Genomic DNA, 19,606 nt, shown 5'->3' on the forward strand with positions numbered 1-19,606 from the left:
TATGACAAAAGAGTCAATACGTTAGGAACATATAGCAATTATAAATATATAGACGTAATAACAGAGTTCCAATATCTATGAAGGAAAACCTAGAAAATTGAATAAGAAATAGAAAATTCAACAATTGTTGTTGAAGACTTTAATATCTCACTCTCAGTCATTCGTAGAAGAAGAAAGAAAGTTAGTAAAGATATAGAAGATTTGAAGAACACTATCAACCAAGTGGACCTAACTGACATCTAAATAACACTCCACCTAACAAAAGCAGAATATCAATTCTTTTCAAGAGCACCTGGAAACACAGCATACTAAAACTTTGGGATGCAGCTAAAGCATTTCTTAGAGGAAAATTTATAGCTGTGAATTTCTATATTAAAAAAGTGGAAAGATCTCAAACCAATAATTTAACCATCTACCCTAAGAAACTAGAAACAGAAGAGCAAACAATCCAAAGCAAGGAGGAGGAAGGAAATAATAAAGACTAGAGTGGAAAAAAATGAAACAGACACTAGAAAAACAATAGAGAAAAATCAATGAAACCAAAAGTTGGTTCTCGGAAAAGAGCAACAAAATTGACAAATCTTTAGGTAGACTGACAGGGAGAGAGAGAGAGAAAGAGAAACTCATATTACTAACACCAAGAACAAAAGAGAGAGCATCACTACTGACCTTACAGAAATTAACAGGATTATAAGGAGATAATATGAGCTGCTGTATGCCAACCAATTTGATAAACCAAATGAAAAGGACAAGTTCCTAGAAAGACACAAACTGCTGAAACTGATTCAAGAAGAAATAGAAAGTCTGAATAGACCTATAAGAAATAAAGAGATTGAATTACTAATCAAAAACTTCCCCAAAAGAAAAGCCTGGGCCCTGATAACCTCATGGGTGAATTCTACCAAACATTTAAAGGGAATTAATGTTAAAACTTTACAAACTCTTTGAAAAAAATAGAAGATGAGGAAAGACTTCCCAACCCATTTTATGAGGCCAGAATTTCCCTGATACCAAAATTAGATAAAAACATCACAAGAAAAGACCAATATCTCTTACAGATATAGAAGCAATTTCTCAATAAAATACTAACAAACTAAATCTAGCAACATATAAAATACCATAACATATTATATACCATGACTAAGTGCGATTTATCCCAGGAATGCCACATTTAACACACAGAAATCAATGTAACATGCCATATTAATAGAATAAAGGAGAAAATCACATTCTCATTTTCATAGACACAGAAAAAGCATTTGACAAAATCCAATACTTTTTCATGTTAAAAACACTCAACAAACCAGGCATAGAAGGGAACTTCTTCAACTTGATAAAGGCCACCTTTCCCCTAAGATCAGAAACAAGACAAGGATGTCGGCTCTAGCCACTTCTATTCAACATTGTATCCAGCAATTCCACTACTAGGTATATCACAAGAGAATTGAAAACACAAAAACTTGTACACAAATATTTATAGCAGCATCACTCAACAATAGCCATAAAATGAAACACCCCAAATGTCCATCATCTGATAAAGGATAAACAAAATGTGGTACATCTATACAACAGAATATTATTGTATTGTATGTAGGAATGTACTTCATAAAAAGGAATGAAGTACTGATACATGCTACAAACATGGATGAACCTTGAAAGCAGTAAGGTAAGTGAATGAAGCCAGACACAAAAGACCATATATTGTATGAATTCATTTATATAAATGTCCAGAATAGGCAAATCCATAGACATACAAAGTAGATTAATAGTTGCCAGGAGCAGGGAGGAGAAGGAGTGGGGAGTGACTGTTGATGGGTACAGAGTTTCTTTTTGGAGTGATGAAAATGTTCTGGAATTATATAATGGTGATAGTTGCACAATGAATATACTAAATACTACTGAATTGTATACTTTCAAGGGTGATTTTTATGGTATGTGAATTATATCTCAATTTTAAAAATTCATGAATTAAAAAAATTGTACTGGAGGTTCTAACCAGATCATAAGCATACAGCTTGAGGGATTTTCACCCAAATGAGCCCATCCACACAACCATCACCTAAATAAAAAATAAAACATTCCCATAGATCCAGAAGCCCCTCATTGTGCTCCCCCCTCCAAGTCACTACCCCACCCAAAAGTAACCACTCCTCTGCCTGCTAACACCGAAGGTGGATTTTGAACTTCATTTAAATGGCATCATATGGTAGGTACTCTCTGTGTCTGGCTTCTTTTGCCAATCTTATGTTAATGAGATTCACAGTTATAGTTACGTAGTTGCAGCAAGTTCATTTCTCTTTGTGGGATAGTATTCCATTGTGTAAATATACCACAATTTATTTGTTCATTCTCCAATTGATGGGCATTTTGGGTTGCTTCTACCTTTTGGCTGTTACCATTGTGAACATTTTTTTTTTTGGGGGGGTGAGGAAGATTAGCCCTGAGCTAACATCCATATCAATCCTCCTCTTTTTGCTGAGGAAGACTGGCCCTGAGCTAACATCCGTGCTCATCTTCATCTACTTTATATGGGACGCTGCCACAGCATGGCTTGAAAAACAGTGCGCCGGTGGGCGCCCAGGGTCCGAACCCGTGAACCCTGGGCTGCCAAAGCAGAGCCTGCAAACTTAACTGCTACTCCACTTGGTTGGCCCCAGAACTGTGAACATTTTTGTATACAGTTGGCCCTCCCTATCCTGGGGTTCCGCATCCTTGGCTTCAACCAACCACGGATCAGAAGGCCTATGATGGTTGCATGTGTACTGAACACGTACAGAGTCTTTCTTCTTGTCGTTATTCCCTAAACAATACGATATAACAACTATTTACATAGCATTTACATTGTATTAGGTACTATAGTAATCTAGCGATGATTTAAAGTATACGGAAGGATGTGCATTGGTTATATGCAAATACTATGCCATTTTATATAAGGGACTTACGCATCCACGGGTTTTGGTATCTACGGGGGTCCCAGAACCAATCCCCGCGGGTGCCGAGCAACAACTGTATGTCTTTTGCTATGTATACGTAAAGCATTGCTCTTGGATATGTTCTGCTGGATGCTAGGTCAAAGATATGTGTGTGATCAGTTTTAGTATACAATGTCAGATAGTTTTTCTAAGTGTTTATACTAATTTATACTCCCAACAACACAATATGTGAGTTCCAGGGTTTTTTTAAGGCAAAAATTTAAAAATAAGTGGTCATCAACAAGCCAAGAAAGGCAAGACTGCCGCCATATACTTTGTTTGAATGAGCCTAAGGCAACATTGACACGTTTTTTCCTTGTCATTTTTCATGTTGCCCTATGAAGCTTTTTAGGACAGGAAGACCCCAATTCCCCGGCACAGCACCACCTGTCACCTAGCCTCTTTCCTAGGTGACTCCACTACAAAGAATCTCCTGTGCTGTACTGGATGAGAGAAAGCATTCAGGAAAGCAAGGGAAGCAGGCAAACTTGTCCTACTGACAGGTACTTGGAGGTGCCTCATACTGCGACCATTTGTCCTTTGCCCATGTCCATCTAGGCAGAGCCACTGGCCACTCTGCGGCCCATTCCCGTGGTGGGAGGAGCTGGTTAAGAGGCAATGTGTCAGCAAAAAGAAGCCCTCCTTGGACTTCTTTAGCGTCTTTCATTCATCTTTCTCATCTATTTACTGGCTTATCCATTAATATGACAGTGTAGACAATAGTTACAAAGTCAGTATGAAGAGATAAGACACACAGGAAACAACAAAACTTGTAAAATTTGGTGCTAGAGGTGTGCTGGCCTACAACTTTAGCTACAGCAGGGAAGATGAGGGGTGGGGGCGGGGGCCATAAGAGATGGGCGTGTGGAATAAGGAAGCCAAGAGCAGAACTAAAGATTTTGTATATTGCCTTATAGTTGTTAATCAGGAACCAGCTCTTCTAGAAAATCAAGATGCAGCGTGGTCATATTCCCATCTTAGAGAGAGCACTGTGGCAGCTGTTTAAAGAATGAACTGGAAAGAAGCAGCTTGGAGGTAGAGACAAGTTAGGAAGCAATTATAATATTTCAAGAAAGCGATGGCGAACCTCAAAACAAAGGTAGTGTTCATGAACAGAGAAGGAAGAGGAGATTATGGAAATATAAAGGAGATAGAATAGAAAAGATTTGATTGGATGTTCAGGGAGAGGAAAAATGTGGAGCCAAGGATGGCTCCTAGCCTCCCGGGTTATCTCTCCTCTTCCGAGAGAGGTAGGTGGAACAGTCTGGAAGGGAGGTGATCCGGTTTGCCAAATCCTTGTTTCACCGCTCTTGACCTTATTAATTTAGACACTTTGGGCTACACATAACAGAAAACCTAGACTAAAACAATGAGGAAATTTATTTTCTTGCATCAAAAGGAGTCCAGAGGGAGAGGCTGGTTCTCGGGGCTCAGCCCCGCTTCTCTGCGTCTCTTGGCTCTGCACTCATCTTGAGTAGCTTCCCCCTCAGTCTGGGATCAAGATGACTACAGCACTTCCAGAAGATTAAGAGGAGGCTTTTCTAGAATTGCCCAGCGGGTCTTACCGGCCCGAATTGGGTCACATGCCCATTCCTGAAGTCCTCACCAGCCAGAAGCCTGGGATTGGTATGAGCAGTGTAGACGAATTAAGATCCTCCACCCAGCCAGAAGCAAAGACTTACCTTGCCCACTTCACGGCAGAGGAAGATCTTGAACACAATCAGAATTCCACTAGCAGGGAAGGAGGAGGAGGAAATGGGGGCGGGGTAACCCCAGCAGGGTTGGCCTTGCCAAGGGGAGAGCCTCTCTGTCATCACATAACCGCCCTGGGCCAGAATGAGCTCCTTCACCATCAGTTCAACACCTGCTTAGATTATGCCTTCTTTGTGCTATGTTGTCGTCAGATTTTGTCTCCTCATGGGGATTGTGATCTTTCTGAGAGCATGAATCAGGCTTAGCCACCTCTCCAGTGACACTCTCCAGGCGCCCACCCATCCTCATCTGTTACCTGACTGAAGTAAAGATGTTTCCTGTTAACCACCCTTTACTCCTTTTCAACAGCACTGGGACAGCTAACATTTATTAACTATATGCCAAACACTGTTTCACACACCTAACAGGACTGTAAGTTCCACAAGAGCAAATGCTCTGTATCAGTTTGGGGCCTAGAACAATGCCTGGCACATACAGGAGCTCAAGAAATATTTGTCGCAAGACCGTATCTCATTTACTTTTCACAGGAAACCTGGTTAGGTGGACGCTATTATTATCTTGCATTTACTGAGGCAGAGATGAGTTAATAGCTTCAAGTCCCACTGTCAGGAAGTGGTGTCGTCTCTGACTCTAGAGCCCCAGCGCTCCCCACTCTGCCATGCAGCCTCCTGTGGACGGCGGTCGTGCTTGAGTATCTGATGGGGACGGGACGGGGAGGGAGGGGTGCTGGAGCCCCGGGGAAGATGGAAAGCTGAGGAAGAGCTGTTCTTGGTAGTTGGGGGATTCAGAGTCTTGGGCAACAGGCTTGGGAGCAGGTGCTGGGAGGCAGGCGGTGGTCATGTTCAGAGGCGGACTTTTGCAGACCCAGCTCTGCCCCAGAATGAACCAGACCTGCAGAGATACGTGCCAGAGTTGCATGGTGATGCCCCTTTCACAGGCCGCCCTTGGCTTTTGATACACAAGGTCTACGGGAAGCTTGTTGTGGAGATGGCCATTCTTTTAGGGACCTAAGCAGAGGTCCATGTCCTGTCTTGGTTTCAGGACCAGTCATGTTTTCCTTCAGCAGTCGTCTTACTCATCTATTGAAAACCGAGTTTCTTTTTCCATTGGCAACTGAAAAGCAAATGTGCATGCTTCCTGTGGGCGAGCGTCTGGGCCTTTGATTACAGCGTTTCTGTTTTAGCCTCATTCTTGCCTCTGTTTCACGTTCCTGGCCTGGTTTTGTTTTCTTCTTTCCACCCACCTTCCACTTTCCACCTTACGATCCCCTGAAATTATTTATGGGACAATGTGAAATACAAATAAATTAGTTAAACATATTAAAGGCTTACTATCAATAAGGAACAGCCTCTCTTTTCTTGCTTTATTTCTTCAGCAGCCCATGAGCCACTGTTGTTTGTACTGGCTCAGGGAACATTGGCACAGGGACTTCGAGTTTTGGTCCTGACTCTGCCAGCAAATCACTGTATCTTTTGAGCCTCCTTTTCCTGTTACGTAGCTCACGATGGAGAGGGAAGAATAACAAGATAAGCACAAGACACTGGCTCAGGTGCTTTATCAGCACAGTTAACAGGCAGGAGCGTGGCAACAATTCTGTTCTCTGCCTGAAATGGAATGCCAGCCCTTGGGATCCTGCCTACGAATGTTCAAGGAAGCGCCATCGAGAGCAGGCGGACAGCTCAGGGGTCATGTCCAAATCCTTGCCAGCCCTTGAGCTCTTGGCCAGCCATGGAAATTATCATCCCGGAAGTGGTGGTGTTGTGGGTGCAGAGGGAGAAAGTAAAGGCTTCAAGCTGATGACTTTCAGATAGAAGAACATTCTGAAGCAATTCTGAGGTCTGAGAGGGGACTGGTGGGAGCTGACCCGCTGTGCTATCTCACTGCTTTCCCTGGCCACTCTCTGAGCGGTAGAGATGACACTGGGAGAGTCACACTTTAGGGAGTTTCATTCTCCTGGACTTCAAATGCTGTGTCCTGATGTCTTGTAGAGGCGGCCTTCCTCCCTTCCTTCCTACCTCCTTGCCTTCCCCTCTCCCTCTCCCTCCCTCTCTCCCACTCTCCCTCCCTCTCACTCCCTGCTTCTCTCAATTCTGTTCATCCAACATGTGAAATATTTACTAGTTGCCAGGCACTGTGTTTGGCACCAGGAGAAACTGAATGAGAAGGAAACCTTACCTCTGCTCTCGTGAAGCTCGCTTTCTAGGCAGGTTATTCTGATTCTCAGGAAAACACTGGGGCGAGGGTAGGTGCACCCTCTGTAACTGACCAGCAGATTCTCTGACCAAGAGCCTTAATGGAGCTTCAAAACACTGGAACACACTTCCAGTGTGGAAAAGTTTGTGCAATCTTCTTATCTTGAGATTAAAAATCAAAATGATGGTGGCACCTGTCTTCATACACTCTATAGTGTATGTATAGAGTTCCACTGGGCTAAATCATTCCTTGAACTAAAGATCTTGAAGACATTAAAAGAGCTGGCTATTTAGACAAAGCTTTGTTGACACCACATTTAGGTGGGAGATCTGACTTTTTCTGTCAGGCCCCCTTGGCTTTGGGTTGGAGATTGAGGATCACTTAGAGTAGTGATTTCCAAACCTTAATGGGCGGATGAATCACCTTGGGTCTTGTTGAAATGTGGATTCTGAGGTGGGAGCCAAGACCCTCTTTTTAACAAGCTCCACGTGCTTGTGGCTGCTGGTCTACAGACCACACAGTGACCAACAAGGAATCAGATCAAGGCCTCTCAACCTGGGCACCACTGACATGGTGCCGGGCCGGGTAATTCTTTGTTGTGGGGGCTGTCCTGTGCATTGTAGTCCCATTAGCAGCATCCCTGGCCTCTACACACTCGATTTCAGTAGCAGCCCCACCTCCAATTGTGACAACCAAAAAACGTCTCCAAACATTGCCAAATGTCCTCTGGGGGGCAAAATCATTCCCAGCCGAGAACCACTGGATTAGATGACTTGCAAAGGCCCTCCTAAATCCAAGTTTCTATGATCAAAAGCCCATATCAAAACCACTTAGTTTGAAAACACACATGCCACTAAGCCTGGAAAAGATGGCCCCAGAGCTGGTCTCTACATGTCCTTTTAAAGATACAGAGTCACAGATCAACCTCTCTTTACAACAGCTGCACGCAGCAGCCCACCCACCCCCAGCAAAGGCTGGGCGCAGGGGCATTGGCACCCTTAAAGGGACTTTGGTGGGTAGCATGATGGGGGGGTGACAAAGAGGGGATGCCAGTTCTCCAAGCACGGGTGCTCCACCATGGGGACAGGCACGAGCCTGCCTGGTGGGACAAGTGCTGTTCACCCCAGCTCAGCCCTGGAGCCTGCCTCGAGAGGCAAGAGGGCAACTCACCTAAACCAGCAGAACTCAGCCCTTTCTTTACAAGGGGACGTTGCTCCCATTATCCAGGGGACCTAGGAGGTGTGTAAGGGCATTAAACGGGTTTGGACGAGTGGCTGACGACTCAGTGCACATCAGCATCCCTAATGACAGGACAGGGGCAGAGGTCCAAGACGAATTCAAGACAGGCGTTTCAGCCACCACCTGGGATGGAGAAAAGCCTGTGAGGTTGAAAGCCACAGAGAGAGCCAGCAATGGGGTTGACGTGTGAAAGGCCACTGCACACGTGGATGCCCGTTTATCTGAAAATGTGCTATTAGCTTTTATGGCTCTGAAAGAAAAATGAGGCAATATTTCAATAGTTCGATAAACTACTGTGTTTCCCAAGTAACACAAACAAGTCTTCGGATGAAAAGTTACACATACACCTACTATAGAGAAATCTCCAGAGAGAGTGCTAAGTGGGAATAGCATCCTACCATTGATCTAAGGTGGTGGAGGAGGTGTGTGTGTATGTGTGTCTTATATTGAAAACATGGGAGGATAATATAAAACATTTAAAATTGTTTTTTTTGAAGGAGTAGGGAAGAATAGAGGGGACAGGCATAGAAGCTAGACTTCTTTAAATGTACATTTTTTCTTATATATTTGATCTTGGAATTATGTGAATTAAAAAAAAATAGACTTTATTTTTTCAAGTAGTTTTATGTTCACAGCAAAATTCAGAGGAAAGTACAGAGAGTTCTCACAGACTTCCTCCCCGCCCCCACACAAACACAGCCTCCTTGACTATGAACATCCCACACCAGAGTGGGACATTTGTCATACTCCATGAACAAACATTGACATGTCATTATCACTCCAAATCCATAGTTTACATTGGGGTTCACTCTTGGTGTTGTACATTCTATGGGTTTTCACAAATGTGCAATGACATGTACCCACCATTAGAGTATCATATGGAATAGATTTACTGTGCTAAAGATCCTCTGTGCTCCCACTAGTCATTCCTTCCTCCTCCCCAACCCCTGACAACCACTGATCTTTTTATTGTCTCCATAGTTTTGCCTTTTCCAGAATGTCATATAGTTGGAATCATACATTATATAGCCTTTTCAGGCTGGCTTCTTTCACTAAGCAATATGCATTTAAGTTTCTTCCATGTCTTTTTGTGCCATGTGAATATTTTACCAAGTCATAAACAAGATTAAATTCGAAAAGAGCAATCTTTCCAAATCGAAAACAAAATGATATAGACAAACTTAACTATTCCAAGTGACTTTAAAGCACAATAATTTGACTGGACATCCCTAGTAGGATAAACCCTAAGACAAAAATAACTGCAAAAAATTGTTTTAAACTGTTCTCAACATTTGGTATTGTTCAGGTTTGTTTTGAGATAGTGTTGGTATTGTTATTCTGAGGTTGTCAAGTTTGTAATGTGGAATAAAGCAAATAGGTAATTAGTGATATTCAAATTCTATCATTCCTGATGTGCTGAAAGCCAGGATTGTCAGTGTGGAAGAAAGGGGACAGAAATGGAAGACAGAAGAGGTTAGGTGAACATCTGCAGTCCCGGATATGAGGTGGAAGTAGCATTATAAGTTTCTAGAGTAGGAAGTATTTTATAGATGTGTATTTCCTAGCTCTTCCTCTGTAAAGGCGTGAAACCAATGACCAACCGAGAGCAAAGAGCATCCCTAGTGTCCAGACTGTGGTTTGAAAATTTCTAACTAAAAAAACCCAGGGATCTTTGGAGAACGGGCTGATTGCACATCTGGGCCAGGAAATATACAAGACGAGTCTGGAACATCGCATGCTGTCAAATAGCAAGGAAGTTGTCAAAGACTCTGAGGGTCATGACAGCAGGGCTCTGAGGCAACCTGAACATCAATAAGAATAATTACTGCAAGGCGACACATCAGATATGTTTAATCCTGCATTTGTAATGGCACTATAAAGAAAAAACGAATTGGTCACTGTAGGAGGATACTAGTAAACTAAGTCATTATTCTGAAAACTGGTACTTAAAGGAAAAGAGTTAAGTATTCAGCCTGCTTTTCCTATATGAACTGTGCTGAGGGCTAAACAAACGGTAGATGAGGGGCAATTTTTCTTATTAAAAATATTCCAGTTAGTAAATGAAGATAAAACATCACTATTCTGAGGCCAGCCCAGTGGTGTAGTGTTTAAGTTCACGCACTCCACTTGTGTGGCCCAGGGTTTGCAGGTTTGGATCCCTGGTGCAGACCTATGCACCGCTCATCAAGCCATGCTGTGGCGGTGTCCCATATACAAAATAGAGGAAGATGGGCACGGATGTTAGCTCAGGGCTAATCTTCCTCAGCAAAAAGAGGAAGACTGGCCCTAAGGAAAAAAAAATCACTATTTTGCAACCTCTAATCAATTAATGGAATCGAGTACCCTAACAGCCCCACAAGACGTTATCTGCCTCCGGATGGAAGAATACACTCCAACCTACAGTCTTGCAAAAAGAAAAAAAAAAATCCAAATCTAAATTTGATCAAGTCTCTAGATCCAATTACCCATTTATAGATAATACAAAGGATAGAAGAACCCTTACGGGACACTAAAGGGATATAACCTGCAAAATTCAGTGGCTCTACAGGACATGGCCCACTTTCTTCAACAAAAAATTTCAGGGAACTAAAAGGAAGAGGGGAAATTTATAGATTAAAAAAGCTCAAAAGAGGGGCTGGCCCCGTGGAATAGTGGTTAAGTGTGTGCACTCCGCTGCTGGTGGCCAGGGTTCGGATCCCGGGCGCGCACCAACGCACTGCTTGTCAGGCCATGCTGTGGTGGCATCCCGTATAAAGTGGAGGAAGATGGGCACAGATGTTAGCCCAGGGCCAGTCTTCCTCAGCAAAAAAAGAGGAGGATTGGCATGGATGTTAGCTCAGGGCTGATCTTCCTCACACACACAAAAAAAAAGCTCAAAAGAAATGTCTGCTTCTCAAAATGTGGATAATGATGAAAAAGCCAATAAAAAAAAGCACGACATTAATGAGACGATTGGAAATAACACTGACTGGATATTTGATGGCATTAAGAGATAACTGTTAATGTTAAGGTATAATAATGGTATCTTTATCTTTTAGAGATACATCCTGAAATATCTGGGGATGAAAGAAATGTGTCTGGGATGTGCTTCTAAATAACACAGGAGGGGGAGGTGGGTGGGGTAAGGTGAAACAAGACACGAGTTGATCACTGCTGAAACTGGGGGATGGGTTCACAGGGAGTCATTGTACTGTTTTGTCTCTTTTGTAGATGTTTGAAATTCTCCATAGTAAAAAAGAAAAAGAAATAAAGAGATCAGAGTCAAGTGTATATGTAAACCATAGGCTCTGAAGGAAGAGATGTGTTTGCCTTTATGTTGAATGTACTTTCAGGCTCTGTGACTGTACATCAGCTGTCTGATCTGTAACCTGGGCCTGGAGACTAAAGGATCATTAGTGATGGCTCTAATTATCAGAACAGCATAATAGTTATGAGCGTGGACTCTGGAGCCAAGCGCATAGCTTCAAACACCAGCTCTGCCATTTCCTAGTGGTGACCTTGCACCAATTAGTCATCCTTTCTTCCTCTCAGTTTCCTCATCTGTGAAGTGGGGCTAATAGTAGTACCACCTCAGGGGTTGTTGGGCAGATTAAAGAAGCTGATATTTGTAAAGCACTTAGACTGGTGCCTGCTGCATAGTAAGCATTAATACACGTTAGCGATGCCCTCTTTATTTGTTCTTTCACCGTTCTTCCGCTCCAGCTCAGTGCTAGGAGAGCTGAATGAACGAGTGTTAAATAAGACGCACAAAGCACTATGTGAGCGCTACCTCTGGTTGGGGGTGTGGGCCATGCCCCAGAGGAGGCAACAGCTAACCAGCACCCACGTTACAGAAGACTGGACCAGGAATAGGGCTGCAGTGGGGCCAGGGCATCCCAGGCCGATGTTACTTCATGTGCAGGGGTCAGGGCAGGTTGAAGCACCAGTGAAGAGCTCATTGGCCACAGTGGGAACAAGGAGGAATTCCATGAGTTCCATGATTTTTCTGAAACTGTACTCTCAGTGCAGTGCTGGGACAGGATGGAAAGGACATATCCTAAGAGCCTTCTATGTGCCAGGTCCTGCACATGCATCAATGGATCCTTGTAACAACTCTCTGAGGTTGGCAGGGCCAGAGAGCATGAGCCACCTGCCCAAAGTCATGTCGCTAGTGAGTGGTTGAGCTGGTATTTGAACACACAGGCCTATGTGATTCCAAAGCCCTCGGGAAAGCTGATTAGCTTTTACCAGATCCTCCCCGGCCCTGGGAGTAAAAATATAGCAATGTTTATAAAGCCCCATTTCCTTACACATACCTCATTTTTATATGGTGGTGCCATGAACTGGGCCAAGAAAGGCTTCCGGCGTTGAGTACTCTGACTGAGCACACGCTGAGTTTCAGATTCTAATCCATTTCCAAGTGGAGTTGTCAAGTAGATAGGAAGACAGAGAGTCTGGAGTTTAAAGAAGTCTGCGCTGGAGACATTACTATGGAAGTCACCACGTAGATGGTGGAAGTCACGACACAGATAATGGAAGTCACAATACAGATGATGGAAGTCACCACATAGATGATGGAAGTCACCACACAGATGATGGAAGTCAGCACACTGATGATGGAAGTCACCATATAGATGACAGAAGTCACCAAATAGATGATGGAAGTCACAGCATAGATGATGGAAGTCACCATACAGATGAAGGAAGTCACCACACTGATGATGGAAGTCACCATATAGATGACAGAAGTCACCAAATAGATGATGGAAGTCACAGCATAGATGATGGAAGTCACCATACAGATGAAGGAAGTCACCACACTGATGATGGAAGTCACCATATAGATGACAGAAGTCACCAAATAGATGATGGAAGTTACCACATAGATGATGGAAGTCACCACACAGATGAAGGAAGTCACCACACAGTTAGCACGTAGAGCAGATCAGTCAAAATCACCAAGGGAGTCAATGAAGGCAAATAAAAGTAGTGATGTGTTGAGCCTTAGGGCACCCTCAAAAGGAGAAGGTGGGGAGCAGCACAGGCACCTGAGAAGGAGGGACCATGAAGTAGGAGGAAGGCAGAAGAGGACTGTGTCCTGCGAACCAAGCAAAGATGATGAGTCAAGGAGTGACCGTTGTCTCCAATGCTGCCGCTGCTCAGGCAAGGTGGGGACTGAGGATTGACCACGGGACTTGGCAAAATGAAAGGCATGGGAGGACTTGACAAGAGGAATTTTGGTGGTCACCTGAATCTTAGGCCTAAAGCATCCCTTATGACAGTTCTGACTTGGCAGAAGAGCATGGTGGTTAGGAGCATCTCCATGGAGCTTTGCAAAAGGACTCACTTTCTGCCAGAGGAGAGTAGACCTGAGGTCAGAACGGGGGCACCTTCCCAAGAGGGCCCCCAGGACCAGACAGGCTTAGATTCTTGGGTGCTTTTGCTGGGACTAAGGGTCTTTTGCTCATTGCTCCTGTACTAAGGTGAAGTCTCCCAGGCAGGTACAGCCTTGGTGGTGCTCTGGAGATGAAGGGACCTGCAACCTGCACCACGGCCACCCCCTGCCCTCCACCAGGCTGAGGGAGACATTTCCTCTCAGGGCAACAGTCTCGGAGAGGCCCAGGAAGTGACCCCAGAGGAGTGCATGGTGGCCCAGGAGGGACAACTGCCATGTGGACAACTCAGAAGGACGGGAGCCTGGGCTCCCTCTTTTCAGCAGAAACTAAAGAAAAGTGACCCTCAAAAGAGACTGGAGGAAGGAGGTTGACTCATGGGCTTTGTGGAAAGGGGGGTCTACACCGGCAACAGGGCAAAGCAGGCAGGACCTTTGGCACCTCCCACCATACCGTGTCCTAGGGACCGAGCAACCCCAGGGGGCTACAAGACTTTCCCTGCAGAGCCACAGAGGATTCCTGTCCTCTACTCAGATCTAAGATGACTTCTCTCACTCCTTCCAATAAGCACCCCCCTCCCACTGGTACAGTTAGCATCACACGTGAGAAGGAGAATCACAGGTTGACACAATACACGCAGAGACACGCAGAGACCGACTGATCAGATTGTCTCTGAGTGGGATTTGTATACAATGTGTGTTAATTTGTATGAATCTCCTGCTCCTGTTGGTGGAATTTCAAAGAGCAAAACAAGGAAGGGCAGGAAAATTCAGGGAGGTGCAGCAGACTTTTTTTTTTTTTAATGGAGTGGGCTAGTGATGAGGGGCCCCTTCTCAAAGCCCCCTCTGCCTCCAGGTAAATTTTCATCAAGAAGACAAGAATATTGGGCAAAAGAAGTTACAGTGGCATGGAACTAGGTTTCCCACTAGACGGAGTCTCTTACAATTTGCCAAACAGAGCCCATTTTGGAGTGGGAATTGGTCCAGGTGGGTGCCCACGACAAGATGTCCACGCCTCAGCCCTGTGGAGGCAGCTGCTGCCTTGAGGCTCCTCAGGTGAGGCGAGGTGAGGTTGGCACCAGGTCGGGCTGCCCAGTTTTCTTTTAAAGGAAATAAGCTCTGAGTCCAGGAGAGGTTGATGAGCTGGTAATTCTAGGTGTTCCTACACAGTGTTTACCTGGAGCAAAAACTTCTAAGGTTGAGGCAAGCCAAAATCTGTGGGTCAAGAAGCACTGAGAGATTCAAAAGACATAGAGGAAATACTGGAATGAAGTCAACTGAAATGTGGATGGCAGTTATCTGCAAAGGATGGGGGCAGGGAGCCCTATGGATATTTTGATTCTCATTTATATTTTTCATTATTTTATACATTTTCTACTAGGAGCAAGTATTGCTTTCATAATTAGGGAAAAAAGAATAAATACTATTTTTATAAAGAGAGAAGGAGAGAAAAAAGTATATTGGATTTGCGTAGAACATGTGATTGTGACTGGGAAGAGATGACAGTGGTAAATCTATCTACTCTAAGCTAAACAAGTCTAAAAAGTCTAAAATGTCTAGAAATGGAGGAAATTTGAGTTCAGAACCTGGGTGGATTCTGTTCTTCATGGTTGGAATCAGCACGCTGAAATAAAATTATCATTTTCAATATTGTATAATGATTTACTTTAAAAGAGTCCAATAAGTGAAACAGCAATATCTTAAACTTGATAGTTTTCTTTTTCCTACTTTTGAAAGTGTTACACTTATTCTCTTGGCCACGATAGCATGCTCAAAGTTAAATTTTGGGCTTAGTCCATGTTGCATAGTATAATATACAACCATTTTCTCCCTCTATTCCTTAACTTCCAATATTTTATGCTTGCATAGATGATTCTATTTAATACGTCTTTATAACAAGCTCCCTACAATCCTTTTGGGGAGTGGGTGGTGGCAAAATAATAATGCATGATCTTATTTGAGAGAAAACCTCTGTGAAGTCAAGAGAAACAGATATTTTTCTCATTTACAGACGATGAAGCTAGTGCTCAGAGATGGCGATGTCACTCCACACTTGATCCACTTGAACTAGAACCCAACTTTCCAGACTCCTCACCCAGAGCTGCTTTCACTGTGCCAAGCTAAGCACTGTGGCATTAGGATGGCTCTCTGTGACCACTTGTCAGGGATGGCGACAGGAAGGGCCATACTGCCTCCTCTCCTGGTCACTCCCCATCTGGAAAGATGGAAAGTAGTTGACCAGGTGACATGCGTACATTGCTGTGCATCCTCTCCTAGGAAACACGCAGTGAAGAACCAGTCAAACAAGACTGCCAAAGCCAATGGAGACAACTAGGATTTCCTAATATTGGTTTCAGAGCAAGGGTTAGTTCCTCCCTATGCTGTCCTCATTTCTGTCCTGGTTTGGTGACATTTTGTTCAAACTGTTGTCCCTTTGAGGGCCCTGGGTCTCTCCCCACGTCCCTGGGGAAGCCTTTCCTATCTTCCCTCATCGCCGGGAATCTTGCTGAGTTAGCTTCCTAGGGCTGCCATAACAAGTAGCACAGACAGAGGGTCTTACACAATAGAAACTGATTGTCTCACAGTTCTGGAGGCTGGACGTCTGAGGTCAAGATATCAGCGGGTTGGTTCCTTCTGAGGCCCCTCTCCTTGGCTTGTGGATGGCCATCTTCTCCCTGTGTCTTCACATCATCTTCCCTCAGTGCATGTCGGTGTCTAAATTTCCTCTTCTTATGAGGACATCCACCATACTGGATTAGGGCCCGCTCTAATGACCTCATTTTAATTTGCTTACCTCTGTAAAGGCCCTATCTCCAAACATGGTTACTTATGAAGTGTGGGGGTTAGGACTTCAACATATGAATTTTGGGGGGACACAATTCAGCCCATAGTGCTTGCCCTCCATCTCCTGGTTTTGGCAACAGCCTCTCCAAAGGCCCACATTGCTAGGTGGCCCTGGGCATCCATGCTGGCCAGGGCATACCCACTCTTCTTGAGCCAGCAGTTGACTGGGCTTCCAGGTCAGACAAATCTCAACTAGAACGCCAGCCCCACCATTTACCATGTGACATTTAGTAAATTCCTCCAAATCTCTGAGGTTTGGTTTCCTCATATGAAACCACCTCCTACCTAACAGGACTGTTATGAGGATTAAGAGTGACAATATCTGTAGAGTGCCGACACCTGGGAGGAGCTCGATGAGAAGAGGCTATGGCTGATACTTAAGCAAATTGCCAGCTTTTGCAAGGAGATGCCAGACCTGTTCTACCTCTGAGCTGATGGATCAGTCAGACCTAGAACAAAGTTTGCCTGGGATAGTCTTGGGACCTCCTCACTGAAGGTCACATCCTCCTCCACTGAGCATCTTTCAGAGCTCAGCTCAGTGTCTTGTGTCCAAAGAAAGAAAAAGTTCTTTCTCAACTTCTCTTGGGCCTGGTGACCTCAACATCCTAATGGTGGGTTTGGGCTTTGATTCAGGGGCGACACTGCTCCAATCTCTAAGGCTTAGCAATTCAGCCTTATTTCTTTGGCCATAGTTCTCTTTACAAAGCACAGATCATAGGTGTGGTGGTTGATTTAATGTGTCAACTTGACTGGGCTACGGGGTGCCCAGATATTTGGTCAAACTCTTCCTGCAGATCTTGGGACTTTACAGCTTCCATAATCATGTAAGCCAGTTTCTTAAAATAAATCTCTCTTTCTCTCTACACACACACACACACACACACACACACACACACACACACCCTACTGGTTCTGTTTCTCTGGAGAACCCTGACTAACATAATAGGTAAATTCCAGGTGACTAACACCAGCATACCCATAGGTGCCACCACCTCCATCCCAACCAGTGGGTCCACATTCCAGCAAATTCTAATTGATACTAACTTCAAGGAACCATTGTAACCATTGTTCTCGCTTCTTCCAAACAAGAGGAGGGCGTTCTTTCTCAGCCTTGATGGTCCCCCTCTAAAATGCAAATCACCCCACCTGGGGTAGGATATGATGTGGCCTTACCCCTGATTTGTGGAAGGAAGTACAGAGGGTGGAAAATGAATTTGCTGGTCACGTGTGGACTTGGAAAGGAGCAAGCTCCAGACTTTGGTGCCGAGCCTCTCACTCAACGTCTGTGCAGTGACAAGCCCCAGACCATCGCCAGATATCAGGCAAGTCTGTGACATGCCACCTCATACATCAAGAGCACAGGCTCGGCGCATCTGGGGGAACCCTCTTCAATCAATGTGGGTCCCACCGCCTCTGGCCAAGAGCGGCAGCAGATGGCTGCCCACGTGGAGGAGGCGACTGCCGGAGCATAAACAAGCATAGCAGAGCCACTCCTCCCCACGGACTGGGAGAGAAAGCAGGTCAGAGGACAGGTCTTGTGTGGTCTAAAGGAGCATTCCCCAGTCCTGGGACAGGCTACAGAGAAACAAAACGGAGGGCCTTAATCCATTAACTTGGGGAGATACTCCTTAGTAGAGACGTCTCTTGGAAGCAAAGCCCTTAAAAAAGGCTCTGAGACGTACTGTAGGAAGAACCTGCTGAATTTTAACTTGCTAGACCAAGGAAACCCTACCTACCCCACTATTTTTCCCCCCATAATACTTATTAACATTCCCCATCCTTTGGAATCACTAATGTTCCATGGAACATGTGCAGACAAACATTGGTCAAAAGGATTATTGAGCAAGAATTAATACTGAATTTTCTCCTCTTTCCTCATTTGGGCTGAGTCTTGATTAAAAAAGAAAAAGAAGGTGACATTTGCTTAGGGCTCGCCACAAGCCAGTCAGCCAGTGCTTAACTCATGGAATCCTCAGGTGTTGGAAGCGATTATCCCCATTTTTTTTTTTCCCGAGGAAGATTTGCCCTGAGCTAAGATCTGTGCCAAATTTTCTTCTATTTTGTATGTGGGTCACCGCCACAGCACAGCTGCCGACAAGCAGTGTAGGGATTGGAACCTGGGCCACTGAAGAGGAGTGTGCCGAACTTAACCACTAGGACACGGGGCCAGCCCTATCATCCTCATTTTAGGGATGAAGAGACTGAGGCAAAGGAAGTTAAGTAACTTGCCCAAGGTCAAACAGATACTAACTGTACACTGAATTAAGATACAATTCACCTTTGGTGCTTAATTTCCTTGTCTTTTCTATTTGCTCAGGTCCAAAGAATACCATCAAGCTATACAGGCAGATTCCAAGGCTGTAAGTCCAAAGCAAACCGTAATTAGAGCATTTGTCAGAAAACTTTCAAATATTACCTAATCCAAGAAAGATGCTGTTTTAAAGGAGACAAAATAATGAGCTTTGCCTTTGCCCTCATGTTATTTTTTGGAGAGCTATTTGGTGATGCTGGTCACATTTAAGATGTGTGTTCCCTTTGACCCGGCGATTCTATTCCAAGAATTTACTCTTTGGAGATAAATAGACACATGCAAAAATGAACACATGGACGTGTCTTCTCTTCACTCTCTAAACCTTAACACCTTTCCTTCTTTTCCCTTAGTTGGTGACCCTGACAAAATGGAAGCAACCACAAAAGACGGAGCACGTAGTCTCACCCCATCTCTACCAGCCCTGCATTCCTTCCTGCTGCTCTGCAGCTGGCCCCTCCACTCAGGCCTGGATCTCCTCCCTCTCGTCTGCTTGAAGGCATCACTCTTTTTTGCATTATCACATTTTTCCCTCTCTACTGGCTATTTTCATCAGCATATAAACGTGTTGTTGTTTTAAAAAACAACCATTAAAAAAACCCCGACCCTCCCTTGGCCCTACATCTAGTTTTTCTAGCTATTCACCCAATTTCTCTGCTCCCCTTTATGCAAAACATGAAGTAAGAGCTCATACTCACTGTCTGCAATTTCTCTCCTCTACCCTTTCTGGAATCTACTTCAATCAGCCTTTGGGTCCATACCACCATCAAGGTCCCCAGTCAACTCTACTTTACCATATCCAGTGGCCTCACTTTACTCTCACTGGACTCTGCCATGACTCCCTCCTTCTTGGAATTCTTCACTCACTTGGCTTTCGGGACTCCACCCTCTCTTGGTCCTCCTATGTCCTCGGCTGCTCTTTCACAGTCTTCTTTGTCAGTTTCTCCTTACCTCTGCGACCTTTTA

Source organism: Diceros bicornis, chromosome 9 (genome assembly GCF_020826845.1).
Source record: "Diceros bicornis minor isolate mBicDic1 chromosome 9, mDicBic1.mat.cur, whole genome shotgun sequence".
Classification (NCBI taxonomy): Eukaryota; Metazoa; Chordata; class Mammalia; order Perissodactyla; family Rhinocerotidae; genus Diceros; species Diceros bicornis.